Source organism: Callithrix jacchus, chromosome 12 (assembly GCF_049354715.1).
Source record: "Callithrix jacchus isolate 240 chromosome 12, calJac240_pri, whole genome shotgun sequence".
Lineage (NCBI taxonomy): Eukaryota > Metazoa > Chordata > Mammalia > Primates > Cebidae > Callithrix > Callithrix jacchus.
The window spans coordinates 116,827,501-116,842,771 of NC_133513.1; the positions used below are offsets into that span (position 1 = coordinate 116,827,501).

At 48.7% G+C, this 15,271-nt stretch overlaps 1 long non-coding RNA gene across 2 annotated transcripts; it reads right to left on the reverse strand.

Annotated features, from left to right (window-relative positions):
* Positions 1-1,531: 1,531 nt before the first annotated feature.
* Positions 1,532-15,227, reverse strand: LOC118146420 (uncharacterized). Of its 2 annotated transcripts, none has more exons than XR_008475719.2 (3): positions 15,131-15,227; positions 3,822-3,864; positions 1,532-1,858 (listed from the first exon to the last, which is right to left on the reverse strand). It is a non-coding gene; the product is annotated as an uncharacterized LOC118146420 (long non-coding RNA). The 2 variants fall into 2 exon arrangements; XR_004732223.3 differs by lacking the exons at positions 1,532-1,858; positions 3,822-3,864 and adding exons at positions 11,685-14,305; positions 14,866-15,017.
* Positions 15,228-15,271: the final 44 nt, after the last annotated feature.

The following is a 15,271-nucleotide window of genomic DNA, read 5'->3' on the forward strand; positions in this document are numbered from 1 at the left end:
CATCCAGAACTGTGGGCAACAACTTTCAGTTGTTTATAAATGACCCAGTCTGAGGTATTTTGTTATAGCTGCCCAAATGGACTAAGACGTTTTGTATTTTTCAAAGCATTTCCAATATATTAAATTAAGTGTCATAGATAAGCTGCATGGAAAGTGTCTAACGATGCTTGGCATGCTGGAGCTGGAGAGATTAAGTTGTTTTCCCAAGTCGTACAGCCAGCAGGTGGAGGCCAGCTCATTCCCAGTCCCAGGGCCTTTGCTGGCATGGTGTAACCCCCACCAGTCCTTTCTTGGCATCTGTTGTCTTTGTCATCAGTGCCTGATATGGGCACAGAGTGGTGTTCACTTGGTGTCAATGGACTGAAGGAAATCTCATGCTTTTCCAGTGAGACCCTAAGTTTCTGAGTGACCGACTTGTCTGCGGCTGCTGCCAAGCGTCACCAGCCCTCCACCGGCAGGGGCTCACCCCAGCCTCACCGGGTGGACACAGGCAGTGGACACTCCACTCTGCATCATCCCCATGTGGATGCTGCCCCCTTGAGCCACCATCCTGACCACCCAGACAGTGACTTGCAAAAGAAGAAAGACACACGGCCGCTTAGAACTGTGATGGTCCAGCAGGCCCCCATCTTTTTACGGCGTGGCAGTTGACGGCTTGCCCCCTATCTGCACAACAGTTAGAACCTGCACTGCCAAGGAGCAGCCAGACCCGCTGTCAGGCCAAGAGGAATTCACTGGACAGAGGGCCCAGGAAGGTGTCTCCAAGAAGAGCCTGGTGAAGCCGACCCTGTCATCCTTAAGTCACAGCAGCTGTGATCCCCAGAGCCCACGCATGTATCTGTGACTGAGGCTATTGTAACTGTTAAAAATGGGACATTTCCTTCAACTTGAAAAAAAGTACTGAAGACCTCAAGGCGCAAAATAAAAATTGGCCCAGGTTTTTGACAAGTGGCTAAGGCAAAGAGGAGGACAGTGAGGGGAGGTTGTCCATTGAGATCTGTGGCCCACTTGAGGTGCTTTGCCAGGGGCATCCTCTCTTCAGCTGGTTGGCCTCAGCTCCCCCTGGTATGACATATCACAGGTGCCGGAGATAGTCCCAAGCAATCCCTAGTCCCTGCACATATAGAGCTCAGGCTCCCATGGGAAAGGCAAATGAACAAATAGGCAACCAGACTTGAATGAGAAAGGCCAAGAGGGAACTCACTGGACAGGGCCCTTTGAATCCTTCCCAGGCCTGGGAGGCAGGGATGTATCCTGGGAGGTGGGACGTGAAAGATAGGATTCTGTTGGGAGAGCAGGAGTTAGGTAACCAAAGAAGGGGGGATCCCAAGTTTACAGGGGCTACATTCCAGCTTGACAGGGGTGAGGGGTTTCAATTTAACCCTTATAACAATCTTAGGCAACAGGGTCTATTACCACCCCCCACTTTAAAACAGACGTATGGAAAGACCCCATAACTTACTAGATGGCAATACCAAGCCAGCATTACGAAGCTGGGAAGTAAGGAAGCCAACAATTAGAACCCAGTTCATGAATTCAAAGCCTGTGTTTTCTCTATTCTTTAGTCCTTCATATGCTTCTCTCTCAAAGCATTGTGGAATTTGGCATAGAGGCAGAATCAGTCTTCATCTTGTTAGTGGAAGGGTCATCTCTTCTTCCATGTGGAAATTCCAGGAGCTGATTGAGATTGGAAGACTAGGGTGAAATCCACACCCCAGAGCCCTTCTCCTGGCACACACTGCTCCCGATTGCTCTGAGGGGAAGTTCATGGAAACTCATAGCACCCTGAGTTTGAATCTTCTTGATTTTGATAACTATGGATGTGGCACATGTGGAGAACTCCTAATATCATTGGAGACTGTGGGAGAGATGGAGAGGAAAACGATGGTCAACTTGGACTTGACTCTGATGGTAACAAAGTCTCTGCAGCTATCAAACAAGAGAATGCCTCCCACTTGCCAAACCCTGCCTTCGAATTGCATCTTTCTTTTGAAATAGTCCAGATTTGCTGTTAGAGAATTACATTTTTTATCTGCTGTCTTGAAAAGAATGAGCTAGAAGAGGGAAGGACTAGAGGTAGGAAAACCAACTAGGAGGGTTTACAGTAATATCATGAAAGATGACAGCTGGGACAAGGGAAGTGGCCATGGGGTTGGGCATAAGAGGAGTTGGACGTGGGAAATCTGGAGGGGTCAGACACAAGAGGGCTTGCTGACCAAGTGAAAATGCAGTAAGAGAGGGAAGGAGAGGTTAGGTCTGACTCCCAGGTTTTGGGTTTGGGTGGTTGGGCGAATGGCAGGGCCATTCATTGAGGAGCAAATTGAGCAAGGAGAAGGTGTACAGTGAGGAGGGGGATTTTGGACAGCCTTCTCTGAGGCATCAGTGAATAATCAGAAGAGATGTCCAGTGGGCATCTAGGTACCAAAGGTCTGGAGCTCAGGATAGAGATAGGTCCATGGAGAGCAGTTGAAGCCATGCCATTGCTGCTTGGGAAAGAAAAGGGGGCTACAAACTAGGCTGGCAGCCTCGTGGATGGCATCAGACAGGCAGGTTGTAGCACTGAGTCCAGCCACTCCCCATTCTTGGTTGGTGCTGATGTCTTTTGTGCCAGGTCCAGAGAAAGAGCATGATGGCCCAGAGCCCACTCTCTGCCATCCTGTACCCTCGGCTAAATGCCAGGCATGGAGAATGGTCCCCTAGCCCCCTTTGGATTTCCTGGGTTTTGTCGGGCCCCAGTCACCACCTTAATGTTATTTAAATCTAAGGTTTTGAATGGAATGTTATTAAATGCCTCCTCAACCACATGATACTTGTGATGGGCCATAGTGAATGGGGGATTAGGCAGATAAATTGCCATTGTGATTCTAAAACTATCATCAGGTTTGCTAAGGACAATAATTATGTAGCTTACAGTGTTTGGAAATATTGCCTAAATCTCCTCCCCACATGTTGTTTGTGATGGAAAACAATTAGACAAAAGGTCCTTTTGGTAAGCTGCCTGGGATTCAGATTGGCTTGATGAATGGGCTTTCTCCCAGACCCCGGGCATTTGTTAGAAGTAAATTATATGTTATTTCAAATCCAAAAGGTCTGCCTCCCCATGTTTATTGGGATAAATTAAATCTTCTAAGGAGGGTAAACAGAAGGCCCTGATAATTATTTGCTTCTGTATAATTTAAGCTGAAAAGGATATCACCAAGAGGAGGATGGGGGGTAGAAACACCCCCGCATTGTGCCCACCACAGAGAAGGCACAATAGGGAAATCTAATTTGATACTGATCTACACATCATATCAAGTAAGGATGGGCGGCCATCTCCAGAGCTGTTTTCAAATGGGGCTTTTCAGTTGCAAATTTCACCCGAAATAATCTTGATTTGCTATTTGAGAATTAACTTTTATAATTTCAAGGGGCTTTCTTGCAGAGGGAATGCTGCTGCTTTCATCACAGACTTCCTGTGTTCACAAGACCAGGATGGGGCCTACTCCAGCCTTGTCTCAGCCCAGACCTGAAGCCTAGTTCATCAGCATTGGTAGGAACCCAGCAACTAATCCATATACCCACATATCTGTCCATCCACCCACCCACCCACCCACCCATCCACATATCCGTCCATCCCTCCATCCCTCGCCCACCCACCTACCCACCCTCCCACCTACACATGCACGTATCCATCCATTCATCCATCCGTACCTCTTTACCCTTCCATCTGCCCATCCACTCACTGTTCCACAATACTTATTGACTTTATCTGTTGAATGCTGGTTTCCCGTATAACACCAACACAAACTGTTGGTAACACAAAGCTGTTTATTACTCACTGTGGGAAGGAAGAACAACACCGCTATCGAACTTTGGTAGTCTCTGGAATAGAAGGCAAGGTCAGGATTTACTGAGAATTGACAGTTTGGTTTAGGGGCATCTTTCAGTGTGGGAAGACTGGATTAGGATTAGCTAAGAATCATGAAACCATCCAGGATTGATGGAAACAGTGAGGTGTTTTGGGAGTGAAGGATTTGAAGCGCCTTAGGGTGAACACTGTCTGTTGATAATTCCCGTTGAAGAGTCGATGCAATTTGGGGAAGTTTTTCTAATGAACAGTCAAGTCATCTGCCTGGGCGAGAGGCTTCCAGAAAAGGCAAGTCATGCTAATGAAGACAGTGGGACTCACAGACCCGTTCATGTAGACAGGTGTGGTTTTGGTTCTTAGTGTCCAGGCTGAGGGTGGTTGTAGACAGGTCATGTCCACACCTCCGGGGTGTCTGGCTTACCATTGTTTTATCAGTAAAGCCATTCCCAAGTAGCCTTGGCCCCACATGTCAGAGATTCTGGTAAGGGGGAGAGAAGGGTATTAATAAGCACATAACTGCAGAGATAAATGCATATGAGTGTGTGCTGTAGCAGGTAGAATTGATCTAATCAAGGAGATCAAGGCTTCCCTGAGACGTGCTTAAACAGACGTCTCCAGCTGACCTGGAATGAGCCAGAGATGGCATGTAGGGGACTGGAGGGGAGGGTGCCCATGCGGGACCTCAGGGGAATCTGAATCCAACTGAGGTGCTGGATCAGGTGGGAGCAGCTCTGCTGCTCTGTCTTTGTGTCTCTGTCCTGAATTCTAGCCCAACACCCGAGGGAATTCCCCAAGCATCACCAGGAAGCCACCTGGCAATTTCCCTCTGGCTCAGGGGTAGTGGGGAGAGGGTGCCTGCGATGGTGCATGCACCAGGCCAAGGGAGAAGCAAGGAAGGGAAGGGAAAGAGGGAAGTGACTGCCAGCCCTGGTCTGCATCCCTAGCACCCCAGGCCAGGAACAGCTCCCTGCCTTGATCTCTCCCTGGCGCCTGCCCCAGGATGTCATTTGTGCTGTGAGGGGAGGGGCCGCTGGGTGTCCAGGCTCCAGTTTCATGGGCCGAGTCTGTGATAACATCTGACTCTTGGGGTCCCAGGCCAGTGACCTCTTAGGCTCCCTGGTGCCTGGCAGTCTGCAGGGAAAGTTTCCTCCGCTCCTCAGCTGACAGGCATACTTTGCTGATCTGCAGGGATTCGGGGTTAGCCCAGCTTCCTGGCACCTCCCCAAGGGACTCTGTCTCGTTCACACAATGGTCTTGCAAGGTCCTGCCCCAGGGCTCTGCAGGACTCAGCTTTGAAAGAAAATGCCATTCAGCATCACCAATCTATGCACCTTGGCCTGAGCAACCCTGTAAGGACTGACCTACAAAATCCCAAATGTTACTGTTTTGGCTTCAGTGGTCAGCCTTGGTCATCACTGGTGGAGCTGAGAGACATTTGCTAGGGTCTGTTTATAAATGCCAAAAGTGCCTTGTGATGCTTCTCCATGTGCAGCCTGGTTCCACGGCACAAGCTGACGTGGCCCTTAGCTAGCACTACTAGCCCCATTTAACAGAGGAGGCAGGGGAGCCTGCTTGTTTCCTAAGGACACACCCCTGGAGGTGGGGACTTCATGATGCCTGCCTCCCCCCTGGCCTGACTGAGGGGTGTGGGATTAGAATCACTTGTGCCAGACCTCGGTTCAAATCCAGGCCCTGTCTCCGTGTGTGTTCCTGAGCAAGTCAATCCTCCTGGAATTCTGGGAGAAAGCCACCTTGTAAACTACAGTGCTGCATGGATCTTCTGTAAGTCAGGGCCAGAGAGCTCATTGTCATGCCGTGACCAAGTGTGTCAGAAATGCGGCTGAGTCTAGGAAGCAGATCTCTTGCTTTTAAGGAGTGGGCACGTGACTCTCTTCCCTGCTGTCATCCCCTCCTGGCCCTGCACCTGCCTGCTGTCTGTGGGGAGACTTTCCAGCTGCCTCTCCCCTTGTTTCTGGTCCTCGTCTAGCTCGGCATCTCTGTGACACTGGGCATAGCCTCCTTTTTGAAGCTCCATTTCCTCTGGGAGAACATTTCCACCCCTTATGGTCCTCTTTTTGCTGGAACTTTCCTATCTGTTCCTTCAAAGGCTGCTCCCTTGCCCTGACCCTTCAGGGATGCTCCTGGCCTCACAGGGACCTCCTCTCCCCTTCCCCTTTCCTCTCTCCACACCAGTGGTTCTCAAAGTACAGCCTCTAGACCAGCGGCCAGCATCACCTGGGGGCTTGTTAGATCTTCAGCTTCTTAGACCCTCCCCCAGCTCTGGAGCAGGAACTCTGGGAGTGGGTCCAGCACCCTGTGTGGTCCACTGGCCTGTCCTGGTGATCCTGACAGCCTTCCTAACCTGTCATAAGGGAATGATGCCCAAGTCTCTCTCTCTAGCCTGGACCTTCCTGCCTTGTGCCCAGTGATTTTATGAAAGTTCAGAGCTTTCTTAGGATAATGAATGAGATTCACAGAAAGAGCTAGAAGAAGCCTTGGGAACAGGTTTATTGGGTCAAGCCTTTCACTCTGATAATGGGAGTCCTAGGGCATGGAAGGGTTAAGTGGCTGTGTCATGCACATGGTGTCTTCTCCAAAGGGGCCTTTCCTTTTCAGCACGTAGACCCTGTCTCAAAATCATCCACAGGCTGGGGAAGTTGAGAGGTTTATTTCATTGGCATGAACTTCAGGAAAACCCAGGCCAAACCCTCCTTCTCTGTTTCTGGAGCCTGCACGGGGTCTGAATCCCCCCTTTACACTTGGGCAGAGTGCTGCTCTCAGAAATCCACCAAGGATGAGAGCCGCTCATTGATTTCCATTAGAAAACAGTCTTAATGAATGAGGATTACTATTCCTCAATACGTTCCCGCACTCATAAGATTCTGATGAGATACTAATTGGTCCCCGCGTTACGAGCCTGTTAAAAAATCTCCTGGGCCATCCTGCACTGTGCTCTGTACACTTGGTCTAACAGCTCCCTCCAAAGGCAAAAGCTGCCACGAGTCAAGGCTTCTCTGGTCCTCCTTGGGAAAGCTGCTTTCCTGACAGGCCAGGGCTGCTGTTGGCATGGCCATGGGATTAGACATGGGTCAGAGCCAGGGTCACTGGACAAAGATCAAATGTCAGCACTTGGGGCCAGGGCAGGGCCCGTGACACACAAACGATGTTGTTTTCCTAAATGGCTCGTCTTCCAGTCCCAGCCTAATTCCACGCAGAAGAAGCATTCAAGGGGCATTCAAGGAATGCTTCAGGAAGCATTCAAGGGTTTGGAGGCTGGGGTCTGGACTGGTGAGGGAGGCTACCATCTTGGTCCTCCAGGAGCTGCTGTCACCTGCTGCAGGGGAGGTGGCGCACACCAGTCACAGTTCAGAGTCACCAGACAAAAGGCCCAGGTGCAAGCTCAGTGGCATGTGGTGGAGGTGCTTCGTGTCTTACACATCTTCTCCATCCCTCCTGCACCAAGGAAGGAAGTGCTACTTTTAAAAAGTGAGATGAAATGTATATAATATACAATTAACCATTTTAAAGGGAGTGATTGGGTGGCATTTAGTACATGACCGTGTTCTACACCCACCACCTGCATCTAGTTCTAGAACATTTTCATCACCCCAAATAAAACCCTGGACTCATTGAAGAGTTTTTTCCCATTTCTCCTCCTGGCCTGGCAATGACCAATCTGCCTTCTGCTTCTATGTTCTGGACATTTCATAGGAATGGAACGATACCATGCGCGTCCTTCCACATCTGGCTTCTTAGCATGTTTTCGAGGTTCAGCTGTGCTGCTGCACGTGTCAGAACTCCACTCCTGTTTATGGCTGAATCCTATTCCACTGTGTGCACACACCACAACCTGTTTATCTGTTCATCTGCTGAAGGACACCTGGGCTGTTTCCACCCTGGGAGGGGCTGTTTTATTGTTATTTCGCAGATAAGAAAATTCAGAGTTGGACTTTCTCTCAAGGTCACCCAGCTGGTCAGGGGCACAACTGAGTATCAACTTGGTCTTTGAAGTCTGCACTCTCTCCTCCCCACAGAGGTGAACAGCTTGTCCTGGGTTAAGAGCGGGAGGCGTTCTTGTTCTCTGGAACTCCTGTCCTGCGACTCTTTGAGGAAAGGGTTTTTTTGGTTTGTGCTTTGGACACCATTGTTCTGGAAGAAAATGAGAATCCTCCGAGAAGGTTAATCTCGAATTCAACAGAAATGACCTCACCATGACACCACTACTTCTTTCAAAAAATCATTCCTATCGAGGTGTAAGTTGTATGCGGTAACATTCACCAACCTTAAGTGTACAGTTTGATGAATTTTGACACGTGGATGCAGTCACACAACCATCTCCATAATTAGATGGAAAATATTCCCATCACTCTACAAAGTAATATAGTTTGGGTTTGTACCTTCCAAATCTCATGTTGAAATGTGATTCCCAGTGTTGGAGGCTGGCCTGGTGGGAGGTGTCCGGGTCACCGGGGTGGATCCCTCATAAATGGCTTGGTGCTGCCCTTGTGGGAATGAGTGAGTTTTTGCTCTATGAATTCACATGAGAGCTGGCTATTTAAAAAGAGCCTGGCATCTCTCTTGCTCCCCCTGTCTCTCACTGTGGGACACACTTGCTCCCTCTTCACCTTCCACCATAAATGGAAGCTTCCCGGGGCCCTCACCAGAAGCAGATGCCAGAGTTACGCTTCTTGTAAAGTCTGCAGATCCATGAGCCAAGTCAACTTATGTTCTTTATAACTTACCCAGTTTCAGATACTCCTTTATAGCAATGAAAAATGGACTAGCACACTCCTTTACAGCCTCCGCTCCAAGCCTGAGCTTCTATTTGGCACAATGCTCTACAATTCACTCGTGGTATGGCCAGCAGTAGTTTATTCCTTTATTGCTGAATGGTATTCGCTTATTTGGATACGCCACAATTTGTTTATCTTTTCCCCAGTCGATGGACATTTGGTTTACTTCCCATTTTTGGCTATGATGAATAAAGGTTCTCTAAACATTGGTGTATAGCTTTTGTCTGGACTCAAGTGGAATTGCTGAGTCCTATGATAAGTGTGTCATCATATTCCTGCTCAGAGAGGTGGCTTCTTCGCACACTAGTTTCCTCTTCAGGATCCAAATGGGTCCCAGGGACCCTAAAACAAGGCCCCTGGGTCTGTCCTTCCTGGGAAGGGAGACTGTTATATTCAGTGGAAAAAAGGAGATGGTCAAAGTATGATTCAGGAATTTCATAGTGTACTGCCATACCAAAAAATCTCTTCTTAGGTTCACGATGCTCAAAAAATAACAAGAAGAGGGCCGGGTGCGGTGGCTTACACCTGTAATCCCAGCACTTTGGGAGGCTGAGGCGGGTGGATCACGAGGTCAAGAGATCAAGACCATCCTGGTCAACATGGTGAAACCCCGTCTCTACTAAAAATGCAAAAAATTAGCTGGGCATGGTGGTGCTTGCCTGTAATCCCAGCTACTCAGGAGGCTGAGGCAGGAGAATTGCCTGAACCCAGGAGGCGGAGGTTGTGGTGAGCCGAGATCGCGCCACTGCACTCTAGCCTGGGTAACAAGAGCGAAACTCCGTCTCAAAAAAATAAATAAATAAATAACAAGAAAAAAGCTCATAGGGAGTCTGCTCGATAGATGAAGTACATGAACTACTTAGTGAGTGGGTTCCAAAATTATTACACTCTGGTTGCTCAGTTAGGTCAGGATGGAAGCAGGCCTCTCTGGGGAAAGTGAGGTGTAAGTAAAGATTTGGGTATAGCTTCCTGTGGTCCGGTCTCGGAGAAGCTGGCCCAACCACCAGGGCAGAGATATGGAGGTCTGGTATAAGGCCCCTCAACACTAAGGGGAGCCAGTGATTAGTCCCGAGGCTAACAGGGTGTTGTCTGCTTGCACCTGAGCTCTTGGTGTTGGAGGAGCAGCTGTGATGGTAGACACACTGGGGGTCTTTAGAAGCGGCTGACAGAGTGCAGCCTGCCATGGCCTAAGCTCACCAAATGCTCATTAAACTCTTGGCTTTATATATATTCTGAGGTCCAGTAGTTGAGGTCTGTAACTCACAAATGGGAATTCTGGTGAGGTTTGACATCACATTCCTCATCAGAGGAATGGAAGCAGGTGAGTTGATTCCAAGTTCTCACACAGAAGAGGGTCCGATGAGACGTCTACTCTCAAAAGGAGTGTGGAATACACAGTAAAACATATATCAATCATGTAGCAAACGTAAGTGCTTGAGATCATGTCAAAGTGTCATCACTGGAAGGCCTGTGCTTTGGTTTGAGGTCTACCTGTCCTTGCCTGGAGGAATCCCGTGGTGTTCAGAGGTTGGTCATTAGGCCCTCCTAATGACACAGGCAGTTGGGAACTGAGGATAAAGCTAGCATTTAAAAACCTCTCATTTTGATATTCCAAGCTGATGACCTAGAGCAATGGTCCTTGGTTTGCAATGGCTCTTTTCAAGAGCTTTCATCAAAGGGCTTCCTCCCAGGTGCCCCTGGGTCCCTGATGGTGGAAAATGGCCCTTCTTCTTTTTTCTTAGATAAAGCGGGACTCTTGCTACATTAAAATTTCTGGGTGCTGAGGTGAGGAGGTGAGGCCCCTTCTCACTGCTTAGCTGGAAGGCAGTTAAGTTCTTCCTGGTCAATAGGCCTCTATCTACCTACTGTTAGAATTTTACTAGGCTGGGGAATTGTGAGATCTGTAGCTTCTTTGGAATGGAAAAGGGAAATGAGTTAGGGAAATGTCCAGGCAAATGTCTGTGTGTTTGGAAACAGAGCTATTCTCTTCCAGCTCTTTTCTAGTGGGGTCATTTGCATGCCCATCTGATAGCAGGGGCACAGCCAGGCCCAGCAGATATAACCCATCTGGACTTTTGAATGAAAAATAAACATTGGGTTCTTTTAGTTTCTGAAAATCATTTGCATAAAATCTTGCAGGATTTTCAAGGCGTTGGCAATGGGCTGGAGAGTGGGAGGTGGAGAAGAGGAAGTATGTGTGATTGGGGACAGCAGAACAAAGCGGTTCAGGTTAACCCTTATTGCTTCCCTGTACATTTGCAAAGATATGAAGTCCAGAGAAGTCAGGGTGGGGGCCCCGATCCTTGCTCTGGTTCCATGTCTAATTTCCCACGTGACGCCTTTGGACCTCAGTTTCCTCTTCTATGAAATGAGTGAATGAGCCTGATCTCTGAGGTTTTTCATTCATTCAAGCTATTGACATTTCTTGAGCACATATGATGTGTCAGGCACTCTGCTAGGACAGTAAAATACAACAGCACAGATAAAGACCTTGCTTTCAAAGAGCTCCCAGCCCAGTGGGGAGTCAGATGGGCCAGCAGACACCCAGCCTGTACTGTCACAGTGTGGTGCTCAAGAGGAGAGAGAGGCCTCGTGTTGGGAGAGAGGAATGACCCAGGATGGGTGGCATAGGGTAAAGAAAGGTTTTCAGGGGTAAGCAATACTACAATACTACTTGCCAGTTCTGACTCTGAAGTCTCAGACTTTCCTGCATGTCCTTCCTCTCTGGGAGTTCTTGGTTGGAGATATCTGGGGGATTATATCCAGATGACAGCCAATATGTCTCTGATATTGCCAGACCCCTTTTCCAGGTGCAAGTAAAAAGTTCTAAGTGACATCTGCATCTGAATTAGGGCTGCCTTCTCCTCCCTGCTGTCCTCTCTCCTGCGTTCTCCATTAGATCTTCCAGAACAGAAACATGGAGTTCAGCCGGCAGTATAACTGATTTCACCCCAGCCTCAACCTTGGTGTCTGTGGGGCTGTGTCTCCGCTCAGGCCCAGCCTCTGGGTTTAAGATTTCAAAGTGAAATGCTGATGATGTTGTAAGTGCATAAAAAGAAAAAGAGGTTGCAATTCTGGCAGAAAATACCGTAAGTTCATTCAAAACATCCTGGGCAAGGGTTAAAGTCTAAAAGTAAAGACAGTAATTGTATATTTTGAAAAAACTACTAGCTAAGGCCCTCCCAGCCAAGAGAGGCAGTACCATCAGCAGAAAGAGCTCTGAATGGGATCGGGAAACTTGAATTCTGACCCTAGCTTTGTCTCTCACCAGGAAAGGCCTCCAGAACTGAGTTTTCCCATTTGTAAAATTCGCGGGTTGGAACAGGCAGGCTGCAGGTGTCTTTGGTGCACGAATCTGGGACTTGGTCAGTGGACGGGAGAATGTTGTCTTTCCTGCCGCTGCTGGGGAAAACTTAATTCCCAGAATCCAGGGGAATGGGCTCTGGCCCAGCCAGCACCAGTCAGACGACAGAATAAACCAGTGAAAGGAGCAGCTCTTTCCCGCAGATGAATCGGTTTTTGTCCTTTTTGAAGGATCATGTTACGCAGAGTTTCTCAAAGAAGAGCTGTTTTGGTGGGTGTTTCCCCAAATGTTTGTGAGTGCATCGTCTGCCTATGGTCATGCCCTTTAAAGAATGTTCTCTACCCCCAGATCCTTAGCAAGATGGCTTTATTGAAGAAACACACGCTTTATCAGCCCCAAACCACTGAGACCGCCCTGCTCTGGTCCTCTTTGCCTTTAAGAATTCTTACTGTGACTGACTGCACTCTTCGGGCACAATTAATTAAATCAATGGCCCTCTCATAAATTTAAAAATACATCTCCCATGTCTTTAAATCTCTGAATCCCAGCTGGGAAACTGAGAGGCGTGAAATACACAGTCATCACGTCACAGCCACGGAGACTGCGTCCCGGAGCTGTAATTCCATGATAAATGTCTCCCAGGCACACGACCACAGTTTGGTTATGCCCTAGAGGTGACGGGGAGGCCAGGAAGGAGAAGGGGTGGCTGGTTATTGGGCTGCCCTGCCGTGTGCCTTGGGGACTGGTGTAGAGCCGAGGCTCAGACAACAATGTAAGGCAGGGGCCGGGCTCTCCAGAAAGTTCATAATAAGTTGTCTTCATTCTGTGGGTTCAGAAAGAGATCCGGGGAATTCCACTAAGATTGCTGGAAAGCAACACAGGGGCTTGTGTTCTGCCGACTCCGAGTGAGAAGAAGCTGAAAGGAACCACCAGTGACTTCATGGCTCCTCCTGTCAGAAGTGAGGGCCCTGGACTGGCAAACACACTCTCCAAACACGGCTTTCCTGAGGATCTATGAAGCACCAGGCACTGGTCTGGGCATGAGGGATGCATCAGGGACAAATGGGCCAGTCCCAGCTAAGGTGGTTGGCAGCCTGGAAGGGGCTTCAGGACGGGGTGACCACAGGACAGGTGCTGCTGGAAGGCATTCACAGAGACCCTCCAGGAGAGGGGACTTCAAGCAGATGCTGGAAGAACGGAAGGTTGCTGGGACTTTCCCAGGTAAAAGGATGAAAGGTGATGTCAGAAGAAGGAAAAGTGTTCCATGCAGTGGGGAGAGAAGTGGGAGAGTGCGGCACAGACTTGGAGGAACCAGCGTGATTGGGAGAGGATGGGGAGAAGGGCGGGAACTGGCCAGCTGCGGTCTGGGCCTGGCACTGAGCTCTGGACAGCCTAGATGCTGCCATCTTGGTAAGCTTAGACAGTGGGAGGGAGGAGTGGCTCAAGGGTGTAGGGTGGGGCTCCAGGCTGGGAGCACCTGCCCTTGGTTCATTTTGGGAATTCACTTTATGACTCAATTTGAAACAGTGTTGAGGTTCAAGCTTTTCTGTTCCCTTTGGTTTCAGTAGATTCTATTCATTTTTATGACATTTCTTATTTATTTATTTATTTTTGGTTGCTATTGCTCCCAGGTCACTGAGAATTGTATTTCACAAAACACTGTTTTCTGAACTCCTTGACTTTTCACCATCACAGGTTGTTTTGTTTAGGACAAATGAGGGAATGCCCCATGTCATACATGCTGATAAAACTGCAGGGGTCCTGATCTCCTGGTCTCCCAGTGCTGCCAGGCACTCCCGGGAGGGAAGACCCTAGTGTGTGAGCAGCAGCTTCAGGATGCACCGTGGGGTGGAGTGGAAATGTACAAATGCTGATCTCTCTCTCCCAGTATCAATAAGCATCTCACATGCTCCAGTTTGAATGCAGCACCTCACTCACTCTCACCGAAACCTGGAAGGGGAGCGCTGTTTTCCCGTCTTGCTGACTTCAGATAGGGCTCTGAGAGATCCCACAACCACCCAAAGCGAGAAAGTGGGACAACACTTGAGCCCAGGGATGAAACACTTGAGCCCAGGGACAGTGCTCCCTCTGCCAACCACGACGCCAACACGGTGGGTAGGGAGAGTCACTGTGTAGCTCCAGCACCCATCACTCAGACTCCCCCTTTTGATGGAACTGGTGAAACCTGGGCTCCTGCAGAGAAGCAAACATGGCCCTTGTATGTCCTGTGGGCCTTAAAAATGCCCACATGCTCATGCCATGCTGAAGGCTGGGCGCACAGAGGTGCAGTCAGAGCGGGGGTGGGGAGCTCATTCTTTTTGCAGGTTCATGTGAGTGCACCAATATCTCCAGACCCACCTGGCAAAAATGATTGGCCAAAAATGGTTAATTTTGAAATTATTTCACCAGTGGAATTTTAAGATGATTTAAAAACAAAGGCATATCTATATGATGGGTAGGTAAATAGACAGTAGGTATAGATGTAAAATACTTGCTGGGCTGTCAAGAGAAGAGACGGGGCCTTATTACTGCTCCCCTGACCCTTCCTCACTTTTCCCTTCCCTTTCCTTCTTCCGTCTACCCTGGCCCCTGGGTCTGCATGAGCACCATATGAAAATATTCTTGAATCTACATCTATTTTCAGCTTATGCTTGGTTCTTAGCATTAAGAACCTGGCACCTCATTACACACTGTATGAAGCAGAACCGTCTTTCATTTTTGAAACTGTCTCCTTCAAGCTCCAAAAAGTACTTTCTAGTGTTTGCAGGAAGCCACGTGATTTCTTGGGAAAAGCGCAGGTTCTGGAGTCTGAGGCGTCTGGGTTTAATCCCAGCTGCGTGGTGCTAAGTATTGACTATCTTTCCTTTGAGTGTCAATTCTTTCCTAGGTAAATATCCACCATGCAGATTTGTGCTTACTGAATTAGACATTGCATGTGGTGTTTTTCTTCTCCTGGGGTCCTGGGTTTTAAAGTCCTGGTTCACTTGTGCATATTCTTTATGACTCTTGGATACCACATCCTCTCTGCTGGACCGCATCATGACTCTTCCCACTTTATAACCTGGACTGTCTGGAGACAGAAGGAATGCCCTTTGCTTATTCTGGACTGTTCTGATTATTTAAAGCTGGTGCTTAAAGCAACCCCCTTAATTTTTATTTCTTAAAGCTAATTCTGATGCTCACCTTTCATTGAAGTGAGTAGTGACTCCACCCCAACATGGTGCCTTTAGACCTTGCTTACATGGGGTCTCCAGTGGGCGGGTGGTAAGCAGAGGCCCCTAGGCCTCAGAGCCCCCTCTTCTGGGGCTTCTGCTCTAGGCATTG